Genomic DNA, 16,108 nt, shown 5'->3' with positions numbered 1-16,108 from the left:
AGTATATCACAAGGCCTAATAAGTTGCATTCATAAGCTCTATAATTGCAGTTGTGAAAAAAAAGTAGTTAATGGTTACACGTTTTTTGTATTATATAGATACTAGAAATATATAAAAGAGTTAAGTGTCATTTTCATATATGTGGTTTGTTTAATTTCGCAACTTTAGTACCGTTGTTGAATTCATTGCAACTAGATACTTCAGGTCTCAAAAACAGACATTTTAGTACTATTTTCTAACCTCCGTCTTTTTGTCCATTAAGTCAGGGGTAAAATGGTCATCTCGTATTTTTTTAATTTCTCATTTTTTAAATTTTGAAGTTAAGTGTTATTTTCATACCTAAGGTTTGAAAAAAAAACACGTATCTTGTAATTTTTACCTCCCATGGAATGGAATCAGGATGCTAGTATTTGTCCTTACAATTTTATGAACAAATTTAAATTAAACATTAATCTTACCAAATATTTAATATGAAAATTCTATAAAGTATGGATATACGAAAATTTTTCACATCTATATTTGTTGAGATTAATTTTTAATTTAATGAGATGTTATAACCCGTTTAAGGGCTATCTGGGTTTGATGGGACCCATACCCGTGAATTCGGGTCAAATGCATGAAAACCTCCATTCACAAATAAAGCAATCTGGTGGTTCGAGAAAATGTTGAGAGCAACCAAAGAGCTTTTGAAAGTTTCGTTTATATATATCTATAGATAATTAGGATTTCAAATTCATATTACAACACCCACAATATATTCTTGTGTGTGCATTGAAAGTGACAACCAAGTTTAGCAAATTTTATACCTTTTAAATTGTACTGATGTTAAAAAAATTTTCTTAGGAAAATGTATCTTAGCATTTTCTTGTATGAATATTCTGAGCTAGTCTGGTCGAAAGAGCAATTAACTGAAATGTAATTGTTTGACGCACACCAGCTATTCGAATTATTTCTCAAAGAACTGGGAGATTAAAGTAAGTGTTCAGTTTCTTGTGTTGTTGGATTGTGTATTTGTTCTAATTGAAGGAATTTACACATTTACGAGAATGCTAAATGTTGCAGTTAAGAGTTGTTCTAATTGATTTATATCTCTCATGTGGATGCATGCATTGCTTTATTTGAAGGAGTTTGTGCATCAAATTTGCTAAGTAAGGATGCATTGGCTTGCATCACCCAAGCATGTACGCTAACGCTTTGGTTTATATCGCTATATTGGGATGGATGAACAAGACATATAGATTAACTAATATTGGTGTTATAAACCATGATTCTGATATGCACAAGCTTTTAAAGATAAGCATTTAATGTATGTTTATGCTATTTAACCATATTTAACAGTTGATAACTGAAAACCTAAAGAAATACATATCAATCATTTGTTATTTCCAACACCTGCGCGTGATCTACCAAGTGAGACCTGCCTTATTTTAGTACTCTGTATGGCCAGCAGAACTAGATTATCGAGGATTAACGAGACAGTAGTAAGCTCCAGATGGCCCTTTTGCTAGCAATGACCCGTGGTTCCCCTTTTCAACCACCTTCCCATTTTCCAAAACCGCAATGGTGTCACAACTTTGTATGGTACTCAGCCGATGCGCCACCACTATGCTGGTCCGTCCCACCGTCATTCGCTCAAGGGCATCTTGCACTACTTTCTCCGAATGACTATCCAGTGCACTAGTGGCTTCGTCTACTAACAAAACCGTGGGGTTTTTCAATATTGCACGCGCTATAGCAATGCGTTGTTTCTGTCCCCCGGGGAGCTGTACCCCTTGATTACCACACCAAGTGTCATAACCATCTTTCAAAACAGATATAAAATCATGAGCATTTGCTGCTTTTGCAGCCTCAACAATCTCTGACTCACTAACTTCCTTGGAAACACCATATATGATGTTTTCACGTATAGTACTAGCGAATAACATGGGCTCTTGGCTCACGAGTGCGATAAATTTTCTTAGAGTTCTTAAGTGGTATGACTTTATATCTATTCCATCAATTTTAACAACACCTTTCACTGGGTCGTAAAAAAGCTCAATTAACCCGATTATGGTTGATTTTCCAGATCCACTTTGTCCAACCAAAGCAGTTGATTTTCCAGCTTCAATATTGATGGAGAACCCGTTAAAGATCATGATGTCAGGCCGAGCTGGGTAAGCGAAGTGAACATCACTTATCTCCACATGGCCTGTAATGATCTCGGGCTTTATACCTTCATGATCATCAGGATTTAACAAGGTGTTACGGTCTAATACATTGAAAACCGACTGCACTCCATCAAATCCTTTATCTAGGTCATTTGCCATGGTTCCAGCTTATGCAATGACCATACCTGTGTTCACTAAGATCAAAAACGTTTGCATAAATGCCTTTGCACCAAGGTCACCATTGCTAATCAATTTCCCACCATACCAAAAGCTTAGAGCCCAAGTACAAGAGACAAGGCTTTGAGAAAACCCAAGCCCTAATCCAGCATACCAAGCTTGTCGGATGCTTTCACGCATTGGTGCCTTTTGGGTCCCTAGAAGCATTTTGAGGATTCGTGTTTGAGATGAGAAGGCGGTGATTGTACGTAAATTTGAGACAGCTTCGGCTGCGAGCTTACTGCTTTCTCCTTGTGATTTCATGGCTTTCTTTGACATGCTCTTTAATAGAACTTGTTTGCAATAGTAGCTTATGATTATCAGTGGCTGAACCGCTATCACAACCAATGCCATTTTCCACGCGATCACCAACCCCATTGTGCAGGAAACCGTCACTGCAGACAATGTTTGAATTAGAAGTGAGGATCGATCACCCACCAAAGATCGCACCTGTTTGAAAATCAAATCATTAGACATTACTGAAAAGATAAACTATTTGAGGTAAGGTGAACAAGATGTAAAACCATACCATATTGGCATCAGTAGCAAGTCTCGAACAGATGGCCCCACTTGAATTTTCATCTTGATCGAACCATCCAATTTCAAAGGTGAGTATCTTTGACAACATCTTTTCTCGGACCCTATTGGTTAAGTACTCTCCCATGGCTGCAAAGTTGTAATGTTGAATGACATTGATTATCATCGAGAGAACTGACAAAGCGGCAAAGCATAGGGTATAAGTCATTGTTTTCTGTTTGATCTCATCGTGTTCCTTCAAAAAATAAACGTATATCATTGCCCCCTTTGAGAAGGAAAATACTGGCTGGACCGCACCAAATAGAATAGCACACACACTCCCAAACAATGCTTGCTTCCATTCAGGAGTGTTCATTGCTAAAAGCCTCTTAAAAGAAACTTTTTGGTTGGTCGATGAGGTAAAGTTGGTCCCTCCATTGTGATTGACTGATTTTACAGAGCTCGTTCGCCCATAACTGCTCGTGTTGTGAACATCAAATGATGAGGAGATAGATGAAAGTCCTTGTGGCGGGGTTTCATCATTTTGCTTGGTTTCTTGAAGTCGAACGAGTGACTTGTAGAGACCGTTTTCAAGTTGAATGAGGTCATGATGGGATCCGGAGTCGACCACCTGGCCGTTTTGGACCACGGATATCACGTCTGCATTTCTAACTGTGGATAGACGGTGAGTAATAATGATGGTGGTTCGACCAATGGATGAATGGTCAAGTGCCTCATGAACGATTCGCTCGGATTCTGAGTCGAGCGCACTTGTTGCCTCGTCCAACAGAAGGATACGAGGTGACTTGATTATTGCACGGGCAATTGCAATTCTTTGCTTTTGCCCACCTGACATCTGAACTCCTCTTTCGCCAACCTGTAATTTACAACAATTATAAGTGTAAAATAAAGTAAATTACTGTTGGAAATATGTGGTTCTACGGTTACCAGTGATTTTGAAGACCAGGACCCAAACCATCTGCCTATTTAGTTCGAATCTTAACAAATTTAAAGATGAAAGAAAAGGGAAAAATGTAATGACTATTGTTTATCTGTTTTATTTTTGCTAAAAACTTGAATGCTTATGGCCTAACATGCATATTAAACATTCAAATGTGGTGAGCGTCAGTGAATTGAAAAAAATCTATGAGAAAGTTAGTTTGATTGTTTGTTTATGCACCAGCCTTACATGTGTAACGATACAAAATAAAAGAAAAACGTGAACAGATTAGTTTGATATTGTTCGTTTATGCGTATAACTTGCACATGTTCGGGTAAATGATACACTTTATCGGACATATACATATATATATATATATATATACATATATATATATATATATATGTTTTTGATATTTTAGGATATAAATGATGGAAAAAGGCGTGTCATAGGCTTGCGGTAACTGAGAGATAAAGTTATGGGCATTTTCTTTAATATCGCGAGATGTAAATTTATATATTGTGAAGGGTGAAATAAAAGAAAAGAGAAAAAATAGGTTGGACTCACGTAATTGTAACACATGCCAGCAGATAGTTTACTTATTTGGTATAGATTTTTTTCGTTTTTGATATTTCAGGATCTAGAAGATGGGAAAAAGAACCTGAGTGTTATAGGCATTGGGCAACCGAGAGATGAAGTTATGAGCATTTGAAGCTTTTGCAGCTTCAATTACTTCTTCCATGGTGGCATCTTCCTTGCCGAAAAGTATGTTTTCTTTTATGGTGGTGGAAAACAAAGCAGGCTCTTGGCTCACCAACCCCATTTGTGATCTCAACCATTTTAGTTGAAACTTATCAGCCCTCACCCCGTCCACACAAATCTCTCCTTCACGGGGATCATAAAACCTCAACAACAATGCAATCGCCGTTGACTTACCAGACCCACTTCCACCCACCAACGCCACTGTCTTCCTTGCTGGAACCTTTAAGTTAAAGTCTTTGAATACCAAAGACTCGGGCCTTGAGGGATATGCAAACTTAACGTTCTTGAATTCAACTTCTCCATGCACTTCTTGCAATATCTCCCCTTCCATGTTGTCTGAATCAATAGAGGGAACTCTTTTGATCACTTCTCGTATACGATTGCTAGCAGCCATTGCATCTGAGAAGTACTTCACGTTGGACATTGCAGAACCAAGTGCTCTGTCATTATTAAATTCATTATCTGAAACTGCAATTTGATTTGTCAATGAATTGACAGAACAAAAAAAGAAAAAAGAAACTTACAGTCCGCCAACGGCGATCCCTGCTACAACTGACCACACAGTTCCTCCTCTAGCTCCATGGTACATGACCAGTCTACTACCGTACCAACACAAGAAAGCCCATACTGCAAAAACAACACCATTGCTGCCAATCGCAAGCCCTTTAGCCAACCCCTGCTTTAAACCCAACTTCACTGTGCCTTGTAGTGCATCAGAGTACTCTTTAATGGCCTTCTCTTCACCCACAAAAGAATAAACTGTTCTTACTGAAGAAAACGCCTGCTGTGCCACCGTCTCAGCCTTATTATACTCCTCCCTCATTTCTCTTGATAACCTCATTAAAATCCTTCCGTAAATTAAACCAGGTATTACTAAAACTAGGATAAGCGGAAGCGCAACAAGTGCTAGCCTCCATAGCAACATAAATGCCATAATATACACCCCACCGAAAGTTGCCACGCTTGCCACAAACCTTGGGACCTGCATTGCATTTTTATTCCAAAATAATAAGTTGCAAATACAATTGAACTGATCCATATATTTATGTAAGTTAAAAATTTAACCAGTGGAAAACCTTTTCACTGATGAAATCTTGAATGATTAGGCTGTCACTAGAAACACTGGCAATGATATCCGCTGTGCTTGTAACATTCAAGTCAAAATAGGCCACTTCTTGCCTTAAAACTGCTTTCAAATAAGTTAACCTCAGTCTTGATGCCTGCCTCTCTGAAGTTCTTGACCAGGAATACCCCTCTACAAGAAATTAAACTCATAAGACAATATAGATTCCAAGTTCAAACAAACCCACTTTAACAAAAAATAATAATCGAGCGGATGAAACCTACCAACAAAACATGCAAACCACCTCACGATAGACAAGTAACAAAGATAAACAACATTCTGTAAACAAGAAATTAAGCCCAGTTAGATTAATTTCGTGACGATTATCAGTATATGTTAGGTTGATTTGATACAATTATATAACCTTATTGATTTTGTCTGTGTACACGTCAGTGGACACAGAAGAACTGCCTCCAATGCTGTTCATCATGCGACTACTGATGAACAACAAGGCAGGGGACCCTAACCCATCCCCAAGGCGCCTATAAGCCCAACCGCCATCAATAACATGTCGACTCTATCAGCATGCATGAAAAGTGATCGGAATGACCCACTGCTATGCTTACTCATGTTTACCAAAAGTATACGAGGTTGTTGAATAAATCAGAGTTTATGGTAATTAGTGTGGGGACTATCAACTATATATGTGCATTTATAGATCTGTTGGATAGCTGGAATGAGCTAGCGTGGAGGGATGGTTCTATAATTATAATAAGTGCAGATGCAGTTTGAAATTTGTTAATAAAATTAATATATATGCTTTGATTTTTTGCTAATAATTTAATTTCTTCAACTTATTATTTAATAATGGCATTGTGATTGCGTTTGATTTTTTACTTGTACTTTTCCTAATATGAAATATATGCAGGTGTAAACTGAGATTTGGAGTTTGATGGCACGTTTATGAAATCAGAATATAATATAATATGAGATTCGTGTTACATATGCCAGTTTGTTATTTGCAGATGATCTGCGTTGTTGAACTTTGGGAAATACTTATTTTAAGGTTAGGTACAAACAAGGCATTGTAATGAAGGTTCATGACAGTCTTTCTATTTGGGCTCTTGTCTTCGGCTCACAATTGAGTTACCGGTTCTCGGCCCATACATGCTGAGTTTATAGTTTATGCATATTCCTTCAAGCTTAGCATTGCGTTTCCGAGTTTCATTTAAGAAAGGAAAAGAAAGGAAAAAATAAAAGGGGTGTTCCCGAGTTTCATTAAAACAAAGAAAAGGATGGAAGCGATGAGAAAATGATGACTAAAATAAGAGAATTTGTATCTTTTTAAATTGGAAAGATTTAAAAGGAAAGAAAATTGAAAAGAAAGAGGAGATACCAAAAGAAAAGATAAGAATAGAACTTTCTTTTCCTTACATTTCTTGTGTTCCCGAGTTCATTTACCGAAAGAATGGAAATGAAAGGAAAGGAAAGTTTTTCATTTCCATTTTACTCATTTCTTTACTTTCCTTTCATTTTACTTTTCAAACATCATCTTTTCCTTTCCTTTAATGAATATCTAAAACACCCCTTTTGTTATTTCCTTCCATTTCCTTTCAACAAAAAAACTTTGAAACACACCTCTTTTGTTCTTTCCATCCATTTCATTTCCTTTCTTTCTTTAAGTATCACGAAACCTCTTGAAAACCAATATGATCGGATAGTAAAACCGTCCTGATTTGGGATTGATCTGCCTGTTTACGTCAGCTTGGCACCGTAGCTGTCAAAACGAGTTTGGATCCGGGTTGAAAACTAGTTGTTTTTTATTTCTTTTCTAAACGGTAATTAATATAGTCCATTTTTTTTCAGTGACCATGGGCCCTCGTTTGTTAGTATACAAATGATTATATGGTTCGGATAAATGAAGATTTAATTTTGGATAATCAGTTAGGGTAGCACATAATCGATCCCACACCCATGAATATATATATATATATATATTTTCAATCACATACCAGTCCTAATACTTGTCTCGAATGCTTCGAGTTTCAAATAACCCATCAGGCTTGGGTCTTTGTTTTTTTCTTATTCTTTTGGCATCCCTAATCCCAGCCCCTCACCATTTTTTTAATACTGATCCAAACTAACCCCGATTGATTTGACAATAGTTTGACTTTATAATGCTAAATGTTGTCATTTAATAAAAACTTTGTTAAACATATAGTTAGTATAATTTATTTAATGGCCAACGAATTTTTCAAATGGGCTACTGACGAAATTCACAACATCGTGATACACATGCTTCAAACCGGAGAAAATCCTCACATAAGGTCAAAGCCTGTGAACACTCGCCCGAAGACGACACAACAATGCGGTGAGGTAAAACCCGTTCCGTTCAAGGATCAAACTATTGATCGCCACTTATTTGCCTAGACTCCGATCATCACCAGGTGCCGCTAAAACTAAATGGCAGGGGCAACAATCGAGCGTGTGTCACATGGAACATCAGGATTCTCTCTTACCTCTCCATCAGCTCTTTAACAAATAGTTAAATCTTTCATGAAATATAAAATTTGATTATTTTATAAGTCTGTTTATATATTCGATTATTAATGAATCCTTATTGAACACACTACAGTAGAAACTCGATAAATAAATACTCGATTATTTAATAAACTCTCTAAGATAATATTTTTTGCCGGTCCCGACTCAGGGATAGGATGTTAAATTAATAATTTGCTAAAATTATAAGATAATACATTTTTGATAATTTCTTTAGACCCCATATAGAATAAAAATTAATAATTCCTTATATATAGCATATTACATGAATGATTTATGAAAGTTTCTTGAAAAATGACTTGGATTATCCTTGTTGTGCTTGCATAATGCTCTTCGAATCTTGTCTGTCATTGTTGTTTTTTTTCAGACCTTTAAGATGGGAAGCCATGTTGTGTGTATGATTTGTTTGTGTTAATTAACCTATTTTGATCTTGTATTTATATAGAAAATATTTTTAATGTCCAAAAAGTGATACATTGAACACAAGAAGCATAATAAGATGGGAGATTTAAGGTTTCTTTCAAATTGGGCCGTTCATTTGATATACATGCATTGTATGCAATAATTAAGTGGAAGCTTGAAAGGTGTTTGTAAACTAAGTATTCTACTATAAATTAATAAAATATTAATTAATATATAAATTAATAATTATTAATTTATCGATTAATTAATAACTCTTTTAATTAATAAATATTGGTGGTCCCAAATGTATTATTTTATAGAGTTTCTACTGTATTATGCAATTTGTAAACCAATGCATAGTGGCTCACCCAATCAGATTTTTGACATGTCACGTGTGTTTTGAAAATAGACGATAACTTCGACGGTGTATAATTATACGCTTTGACAACCCGATGATGATAAAGAGTAAATACTTAATATAATTTAGTTTGAATTTCACATTTATTTTCATTTGCACGAGTTTGATTCCATAACTTCAACGGAATATAATTACACGCCGCATCGACAATCTGATAGCAATGAAGAGTGTATATATATATATATATTTTTTCCTTTCATAATTATACATTTAAATAAAAGAAATTTCTTTTTGCATTGTAAATGACATTCGCATATGCTTGATTGTAGATTTGATGGAATATAATTACGCACTTCGACTACCTTATGACAATAAGGTTTAGATAATTTTATTTTTATCTTTATTTTTTGTATTTTTTTGCTTATGTTTACTCATTATAATATTTAATGATTTTTATGTAAAATATGTAACGTGCTATATAGATTTTCGATTCATAGCACAGTGAACACCTCATATGGGTAATGGCCAGATATAAAAAATCTATATGTATAAAACACATTTGCATTGTACGGGCTAACACCACTAGTTTAATAACACTTTAAATTTTTTTAATTAGTTTTGAAAAACTAAAGGTTACACTTTACAGCACTTTCATCAACTTACCAATTCACTACTAAAGTGATCATTAAAGACCCGAATTAGATAAATATTTAAAATTTTATATATCTTTATATTATTTTCTAATAAGTTTTATTATAATTAGGGTTTTCAAATTCTGATTACTGTACTCACAAGTATTCCTGTGCGATCGAGCATTCGCATTGACAACCAAATTTTGCAAATTTTATACATTTGAAAATGTACTGTTGCATGTTGAGTATGTTCTTCTTATGAAGATGTTTCTAACCCTTTCTTGTATGACCTTGTTGAATTGGTTTGGTCAAAAGATCAATGAACTGAAAATGTAATAATTTACAGTAAGTGATTTTCTTTTGTTGCACGCCTGCCCAGCAGTAGATTGATTTTATTTAAGAATAAGAACATGTTTGTTATTGGATTCTCGATGCAGCCAATGCTTGAATTGAAGGACTTATACGACAGATGTACAAAGTAACGATGCTTTTGGTTTAACTTCTTTACTTTCTTTATTGGTGACATGGGGTGGATGTACAAAACATGTAGACTGTGATAGAACTAATCGCAATCTAATGTTGGTGATCGAAGTTATAATCCATGATACTGATATATATATGCACAAGCTTTTGAAGGTAAGTATATATAATATCTATATTTGCAATTTAATCATATTTAAGAAGCTAAAGATTATGCATAGTATTTTCAGTTACTTCTAACACTTGTGCGTGATCCACCAAGTGAGATCCCACCTTATTTCAATCCTGCGCATAACTAGATTCTCGAGGATTAACCAGGCTGTAGTAAGATCCAGAAGGCCCTTTTGCTAGTAACGAACCGTGGCTCCCCTTTTCAACCACTTTCCCATTTTCCAAAACCGCAATGGTGTCACAGGTTTGTATGGTACTCAACCGATGTGCCACCACTACACTAGTCCGCCCCACCATCATCCGCTCAAGCGCATCTTGCACTACTTTCTATGAACGACCATCCAATGCGCTAGTAGCTTCATCTAGTAGCAAAATTGTGAGGTTCTTCAATATTGCACGCGCAATAGCAATGCGTTGTTTTTGTCCCCCGGAGAGCTGTACCCCTTGATTACCACACCAAGTGTCATAACCATCTTTCAAAATCGCTATAAAATCATGAGCATTTGCTGCTTTTGAAGCCTCAACAATCTCTGATTCGCTAAATTCCTTGGAAACACCGTATATGATGTTGTCACGTATAGTACTAGCAAATAGCATGGGCTCTTGGCTCACGAGTGCGATAAATTTTCTTAGAGTTCTTAAATGGTACGACTTTATGTCTATTTCGTCGACTTTAACGACACCTTTCTGTTAAACGAGTCCAACACCAAATCAAATTGAAGGCTCCTAATATCTCGGAAAATATTTAATATAATAATTAGTTTATTATTATTGGATAAGTCGGTCTTATTTTATTTAATTCTATTTGTGTTGGATTCAAATTGTGTATTTGAGTTAGTATAAGATTAGTCATGTATAGGTTCTATATAAGCCGTACATTGTATTAGTAATTATTAAGTTTTTCTCGTTAGTCGTTTTCTTAATAAAAGAGTCGATCGTGTGTTGATCAAATCTCGTGTTCGTGTTATTGATTCACCTGCTAAAAGTTTAACACTTTCATTGGGTCGTAAAATCGCTCAATTAACCCGATTATGGTTGATTTCCGAGATCCACTTTGTCCAACCAAAGCAGTTGATTTTCCAGCTTCGATATTGATGGAAAACCCATTAAATATTCTAACGTCTGGCCAGGCAGGGTAGGCAAAGTGAACATCACATATCTCTACATGGCCAGTAATAATCTCGGGCTTTATACCATTAGGGTCCTCGGGGTCTATTAAGGTGTTGCGGTCCAATACATTGAACACCGACTGCACTCCATCAAATCCTTTAGCTAGATCATTTGTCATGGTTCCAGCTTCCGCAATGACCCTACCAGTGTTAACTAAGATCATGAATGTCTGCAAAAATGCTTTTGACCCAAGATGATCTTCGGTAATCAATTTGCCACCATACCAAAAGCCTAAAGCCCAAGTACATCCCATAAGACTCTGAGAAAACCCGAGCCCGAATCCAGCATACCAAACTTGTCGGATGCTTTCGCGCATTGATGCCTTTTGGGCCTGTAAAAGCATCTTGAGGATTCGTGTTTGAGATGAAAAAGCGGTGATTGTACGCAAATTTGAGACTGCTTCGGCGGCGAGCTTGCTACTTTCCTCTTGTTATTTCAAGGCTTTTTTTGACATGTTCTTTAAGAGAACTCTTCTACAATAGAAACAAATGATTATCAATGGTTGAACCACTATCAGAACCAATGCTAGTTTCCATGCGATCACCAACCCCATTGTGCATGCAACTATCGTTGCAGAGAGTATTTGAATTAGAAGTGAGCATCTGTCACCCACCAAAGACCGCACCTATATGAACATTGAATCATTGTTGGCATAATTTTTGTCAATAATTAGTGGAAAGATCAACTAAATGTAAACTATACCATATTAGCATCAGTAGCGAGTCTCGAACAGACGGCCCCACTTGAATTTTCATCCTTATCGAACCATCCAATTTCAAATGTGAGTATCTGACAACATCCTTTCTCGTAACCTCTTGGTTAAGTACTCACCCATGGCTGCAAAATTGTAATGTTGAATGACGTTGATTACCATTGAGAGCACTGCCAAACCGGCAAAACACAAGGTATAAATCATTGTCTTGTGCTTGATCTCATCATGATCTGCCAAGAAATAAACCGATATCATTGTCCCCAATCCAAAGGAAAATATTGGTTGGACTGCACCGAATAGAATCGCTCCCAAACTTCCAAACAACGCATGCTTCCATTCTGGACCATTCATTGCTAAAGTCTCTTAAATGACAACACTGGAACTTTTTGGTTGCTCTGCGAGGTAAGATTATCCTTTTCATCGTGATTGGCCGAGGCTGCAGAGCTCGACCGACTCACCATTAACTGCCTACGGTTTCTTGAGTTGTGAACATCGAATGTTGAGGGGATAGATGAAAGTTCATGTTGGTAAGGGCTAGAGGGTTCATCGTTTTTCTTGGTTTCTTGAAGGCGGGAAAGCGACATGTATAAACCGTTTTCAAGTTGAATGAGGTCATCATGGGAGCCAGACTCGACCACTTCACCATTTTGTACCACATATATTAAATCTGCGTTTCTAATTGTTGATAGACGGTGAGCTATGACGATGGTGGTTCGACCGACGGATGCTTGATTCTGTGTCTAGCGCACTTGTGGCCTCATCCAAAAGAAGGATACGAGGTGACTTGATTGTTGCACGAGCAATTGCAATTCGTTGCTTTTGCCCACCTGACATTTGAACTCCTCTTTCGCCAACCTGTAATTTATAACAAGAATAAGCATAGACTAAAGCAAATTAAAATACAATTAACTCAGAACACTATCGAGAATGTGTACAACAAAGTTAAGTTTTTTTTTTAATTTTTATAGTCGAACAAAATTTATAATAAAAGAAAATATAAACATGTAACGACCATTGTTTCTCCCTTCCTAAATTCAATATGAAACAAATAAATTATTCTAGTTTATATATGTGTGTGTGCAATATGCATGTGTATGTAAACTATAAAAAAGATGAAAAGTTATGAAAAAATTAATTTGATAATTTTTAATACTAGACATCTTTATATTAATATGAAATACTAATAAAATTAATTGAGTTGTCCAGTTCTAAAAAGTGTTCTTTACATCCAATTTAGTTGAGTCAATAATTGCAAACTAATTGAAAGCCGTGAATAGTGAGTTTTTAATCACTTCTCTTATATGTTTGCTGGCAGCCATTGCATCCGATAAGTACTTTACGTTGGACATTCCGGAACCAAATGACCTGCCAATATTAATTTCATTTTTAACATACATTCTGGCATCCATATGCAAAAATGCGGCCAACAAGTTTGATGAAGTTGAATTCTTTTTAATTAGTTCATGATTCTGATTATTTCTATGTTTTTTTATTGGGAATTTTATATACTCTAAGCAGTCTGCTACTGTTGGGTAGCAAACTGCCAAGAAGTACACAAACTTTCTAAAAACGCCAAAAGGTAATTAGTTGAGTCATAAACCATCGGCTAACTAAAAAACTCAATGAAATGTAAAAATGAAAATGAAAAGAACTTACAGCCCACCAATGGCGATTCCTGCTCCAACCGACCACACGGTTCCTCCTCTGGCTCCATGGTCCATCACCAATCCACTACCGTACCAACACAAGAAGGCCCGTACAGCATAAAGGACACCGTTGCTGCCAATTGCAAGTCCTTTAGCCAACCCTTGCTTTAAACCCAACTTCAATGTACCTTGCAAAGCATTAGAGTACTCTTTAATTGTCTTATTTTCACCCACAAAAGAATAAACAGTCCTCACTGAAGAAATCGCCTGCTCTGCCACCGCATCCGCCTTATTATACTCCTCCCTGATTTTTCTTGATAACCTCATTAGAACCCTTCCAGGGATTAAAGCAGGTATAACCAAAAATAAAATAAATGGCAGCCCCGCAATTGCTAATCTCCATAGCAAAATAAATTCCACAATATACGACCCAATAAAAGTTGTCACATTCATCACAAACATCGGCATCTGCATTTTTTTATTCAAATTAAATTGCTAAATTGCGAATACAATTCACCACAACCTTCAAAAAAATTAAAAACTAGTGGCCACATACCTTTTCACTGATGAACTCTTGGATGATGAGGCTATCACTGGAAACACTGGTAATGATATCCGCTGTGCTTGTAACATTCATGTCAAAATAGGCGACTTCTTGCCTTAAAACTGCTTTCAAATAAGTCAGCCTCAATCTTGATGCCTGTCTTTCTGATGTTCTTGACCAGCAGTACCCCTCTACAACAAAACCCATTAGACAATGTATATGGATCCAAATTTTAGATCCACTTTAATAAAAACCAATAATCAAGCAAAACCTACCTAGAAAACAAGAAACCCACTTCGCTACAGACATGTAACAAAGATATACAGTATTCTGTAAACAAGAAATTAATTACAAACCCAATCAGTTGACCATAAATAATCGGTATTAATTAGGATAATTTGCTTACAATTATTAATGTTAACCTTGTTGATTTTGTCTCTGTAGACGTCGGCGGATACATTAGAACTGCCCCCAATGCTGTTCATGATGATACTGGTGAAGAACAACATAATCGGCAGCCCCATTCCATCGGCAATGGAACCTATAACTCCAACGCCCATCAGAAACATGTCGGTTCTATCAGCATGCATGAAAAGCGACCAGAATGACCCATCACTTGGTTCTTTCCTGTGCTTACACATGTTTACAGATCACAGGTACGAGGTTGTCGAATTAGTTGGAGTTTATGAGGAGTGGGAGACCATGGACTATGTGCATTTATAAATCTATTAGATAACTCACAATAATGAGTTGGCATGGAGGAAGTGTTCTATAGTTTATGATGAATTAGATGCAGACTGAAATTTTTAATAGATTTAAAATATTTGTTTGACTTTTTACTAATACTAATAATATATGAGTAATGACTCCAGTTTATTCGGTTATCAATGTCAGTGTGATGCGTTCGATTTTTAACTTGTATTTTACTTATAAAAATAATTAATAACCTCGAAATGCAGTGTAAACGTACACTTGACTTTGAGTTAGATGGCACGTTTATGAAATCATGATATTATATTATATTATAATATAATACTAGATTCATGTTACATGTGTTAGTTTTTAAATTGCAGTTGATCTGTCTCGTTGAATATTTGGAAATGCTCATCTTAAGGTTAGCTGCAAACAAACTACTATGTTCGAGTGTAATTAATCAAAAGTTGATGTCACATTGCTAGGTAAGCAGCGGGACATTAAATAACTCACTCATAAATCATGTGTAGGCGCTAACTAAAGTTTATAATCATTTTGAGGATGGGTTTGGCACTCGTTACTTCACTAGCACTCCAAGGAATTGAGGATGGGTTTGGTGCTCATACATTTTGGATGAATGGTTTTAAAACTTTAAGGAAGGTCATGAGATGGCAAGGAGTGGCGTCCCCACCTCACCATAACACATAGTCTAATGAAAGACCTTGACAATCATATTTTTATGGGCTCTTGGCTTGGGCTAATAGTTGACTTATAGTTGTCGTTGGGACTTGGGATCATAATCCTTGGCAATCTACTCTAATCATTCTCGCTCTACATAAACATACTTAAATGCATATACATATACACATACACATTATAAACATATTCGGCCGGCAAAGGGATTTGGTGGCGACGAAGGATGATTGGCGACGTTTATCGCTACTCATTGTTCTCTTTCTTTGATTTGCGCCTGAACTATTACCTTTTTAATAAGGTTTAAATCTTTAAAATCATGGGCTAAGGCCTAATCGAAAAGGACAATGATGTTTCCGTAACTAAGTATGTTTACGTAACTTAAAAGTTAAAACCGTTTTAAC

The 16,108-nt window shown here is 36.1% G+C and overlaps 1 protein-coding gene and 2 pseudogenes across 1 annotated transcript in view; all 3 read right to left on the bottom strand.

Annotated features, from left to right (window-relative positions):
- Window positions 1-16,108, bottom strand: part of LOC143570181 (ABC transporter B family member 15-like) — a 211,481-nt gene that overhangs the window by 166,605 nt on the left and 28,768 nt on the right. The window lies entirely within an intron of this gene.
- On the bottom strand, window positions 1,428-6,280 carry LOC143570184 (ABC transporter B family member 15-like; annotated as a pseudogene).
- On the bottom strand, window positions 10,355-15,146 carry LOC143570183 (ABC transporter B family member 15-like; annotated as a pseudogene).

Source organism: Bidens hawaiensis, unplaced genomic scaffold, assembly GCF_021521415.1.
Source record: "Bidens hawaiensis isolate Kalapana, Puna unplaced genomic scaffold, B.hawaiensis_p1.1 tig00024843_1, whole genome shotgun sequence".
Taxonomy (NCBI): domain Eukaryota; kingdom Viridiplantae; phylum Streptophyta; class Magnoliopsida; order Asterales; family Asteraceae; genus Bidens; species Bidens hawaiensis.
This window is presented reverse-complemented; position numbering and strand designations above follow the sequence as displayed.